Here is a 3,226-nt window from a genome sequence, read left to right as displayed (position 1 = left end):
ACTGAAATCCTGGCTCACAGGAAGGGCAGGCTTGGCGTATTTGGCAGGACCTCCCAGTGGAATTGGTCACCTTGTCTCTGAGACCTTCTGCTGGGGGAAAGAGCCTCGGGTGAGGAAGGGGAGAGAGATGGAGGCTGCACTCCACGAGGGGACTGGGAGGTGATGGTTGGGGGCGACCAACCCAGAGGCTTTGTGGCCCTCAGAGGACCCGCGGGGGTCCGCAGTCCATGGCGGGACAGTGTCGTACCCCCGACCCAATTCCCAAGTGTGCTCTGGCCCCAGGCCCTTGGGCAGAATTCGAGCAGAGAAAGCAGTGGTTCCCTCAGGAGGGAGGGAGACGGGAGGAAAGACAGGTGTTGCTCGGGGAGATTCCAGATTCCATCTGTGCAGCACAGCTTCCTTGCAAAAGCGTCAAGCAGCGCAGCATGTGAGCCCGAGCAGGCTGAGCTGGTGGTTGGCCCTGGCCGCCCTGCAGACGTGTGGGGTGTCCTGTCCTCGGGGGAGGGCTCTGTCTCCCGGGTTTGGGGACTCCTGCACGTGCAGGCGCTGCCCTCTTCCCAGAGACAGGACTGAGCAGAGCCCGGGCCTCCTGCCTCGCAGGCGGCTCACAGTCAAGGCGGGCCGCCCCGCCTCTCAGCAGGCCCGTGCTGCGTGAGCTGCTGGTACCGCCAGGCCCAGGCCCAGGCCTCAGTGCTCAGGGCCTGAGCATCCGTGCTGAGCTCCAGAGTTCAGCCGGGAGTCTGGTGACACGCTCATCTCTGCTTCTGATGGGAGACACCAGTGCTGTGGGTCCGAGGGCTTTCTGCTGCTGGTTGTCTGAGGCGCCGTTAGAAGAGCTGGGAGTGGTGCAGCCAGTGTTCCAGGCAGACGGGTGACTGTGATCCACGGACTTCATGCAGGAGAGGGAGGTCAGAGCAGGCGCGGGCCAGAGGGGAGGTGCGGGTGCCAAGGAGAACGCCGAGCAGGTGCAGGTAAGAATAAGAAATTATTAAATTATGTTAGAATTTAAATAAAATGCCATCTTTCCATCTTTCCAAACCCCACAGAATTTCATACTTTGGAAATTCTGCAGAGAACAAATCACTTCATTCTGAAACCAGAATTTGCATGGAGAGTCTCCTTTGAATGTGTCCAACATAAGATCAGGGTGGATCAGAATCAGTTCCCAACATCTGCTTGATTATCTCTAAGGGAGACAAGAATACTCAGACTGTGTGCTCTAGGGGGTTTTATTGTTAAAAAAGTAATAATAATAATTCTCTACTCTGGCAAAAGGCAATTATTCTGCAGTGTCTGAGTTTATCCTCTTGGGACTCACAGGTAATCCAGAACTTCAAGCTACTCTCTTTGGTGTATTCCTAGTAATCTATTTAGCTAGTGTCCTGGGTAATCTTGGTTTGATTGTACTAATACAAGTCAGCCCGCAGCTTCACACACCCATGTATTCCTTTTCTCAGCCATCTGGCTTTTATTGATTTTTCTTTACTTCATCTGTCACCCCAAACACCTTGGTGAATTTTCTGTGTGAAGCTAAAAGTATAACATTTTATGCATGTCCCATTCAGGTGTGCTGCATCATCACATTTGTAGTTTGTGAACAGTATTTGCTCTCAATCAGGGCCTATGACTGGTATGTTGCCATTTGCAACCTTTACTGTATGCCATCCTCATGCCTAAAAAACTCTGCAATCGGATCACTGCTAGCACATATATTTATGGATTTGTTGTGGGTCTTGCACAGACAGTCACAACATTCCTCTTATCTTTCTGTGGCTCCAATAGGGTCAACCACTTCTACTGTGATGACGTTTCATTGGTCACGCTGGCTTGCTCTGACACTCAAAGAGCTGATGCTGTTAACCATTGATGGGTTCACCACCCTTTGCTCTCTGTGCTGATCGTGATCATTTCTTATGTCTTCATCCTCTTTGCCATTCTGAGGATCCATTCTGCTGAAGGAAGGCAAAACGCCTTTTCTACCTGTGTTTCCCATCTCACCTTCATATTTTATGCAACAATCATTTTTATGTACCTCCTGCCCAATTCAAGTCATTCTCTGAACACAGGTAAATTTGCTTCAGTATTCTATGTGGTAGTGATTCCTGTGTTAAACCCATTGATCTATAGCTTGAGGAATCAGGAAGTGAAGAATGCACTGAAGAGAATTATAGAAAAGTTCCATTTGACTATCAAATGACTGAAAAAATCAAGGACAGTGAGGAATCAGAGGACTGGGAATTATGGCTTATCTAGAGTCAAAATGCTGATAAATAATAGTCTCAAATGCCTCACTTCCAGTGTTAATACTTACTCAATATGTCTTACCCACTGTTTCATCATTGGTGATTTACACATGAAAGGCATTTTTTAAAATTTGGAGGTGTTCAACTTTATTTTTTTATTTTTTTTTTTTTTTACATCCCACCCTCACCTTCTCCCACAGAGTTCAAAAGTCTGTTCTGTATTTCTGTGTCTCTTTTTCTGTTTTGCATATAGGGTTATCGTTACCATCTTTCTAAATTCCATATATATGTGTTAGTATGCTGTAATGTTCTTTATCTTTCTGGCTTACTTCACTCTGTATAAGGGGCTCCAGTTTCATCCATCTCATTAGGACTGGTTCAAATGAATTCTTTTTGACGGCTGAGTAAAATTCCATGGTGTATATGTACCACAGCTTCCTTATCCATTCATCTGCTGATGGGCATCTAGGTTGCTTCCATGTCCTGGCTATTATAAACAGTGCTGCGATGAACATTGGGGTGCATGTGTCTCTTTCAGATCTGGTTTCCTCAGTGTGTATGCCCAGAAGTGGTATTGCTGGGTCATATGGCAGTTCTATTTCCAGTTTTTTAAGGAATCTCCACACTGTTTTCCATAGTGGCTGTACTAGTTTGCATTCCCACCAACAGTGTAAGAGGGTTCCCTTTTCTCCACACCCTCTCCAGCATTTATTGCTTGTAGACTTTTGGATAGCAGCCATCCTGACTGGTGTGTAATGGTACCTCATTGTGGTTTTGATTTGCATTTCTCTAATAATGAGTGATGTTGAGCACCTTTTCATGTGTTTGTTAGCCATCTGTATGTCTTCTTTGGAGAAATGTCTGTTTAGTTCTCTGGCCCATTTTTTGATTGGGTCATTTATTTTTCTGGAATTGAGCTGCAGGAGTTGCTTGTATATTTTTGAGATTAATCCTTTGTCTGTTTCTTCATTTGCTATTATTTT

At 46.3% G+C, this 3,226-nt stretch overlaps 1 pseudogene; it reads left to right on the top strand.

Moving 5' to 3' along the window:
* The first annotated feature begins 893 nt into the window (after nucleotides 1-893).
* LOC122683214 lies at nucleotides 894-2,197 on the top strand (annotated as a pseudogene).
* Nucleotides 2,198-3,226: the final 1,029 nt, after the last annotated feature.

Source organism: Cervus elaphus, chromosome 24 (assembly GCF_910594005.1).
Source record: "Cervus elaphus chromosome 24, mCerEla1.1, whole genome shotgun sequence".
In the NCBI taxonomy this organism is placed as follows: Eukaryota; Metazoa; Chordata; class Mammalia; order Artiodactyla; family Cervidae; genus Cervus; species Cervus elaphus.
Note: the sequence above shows the minus strand (reverse complement) of the source record. Positions and strands in the feature narration are given on the sequence as shown.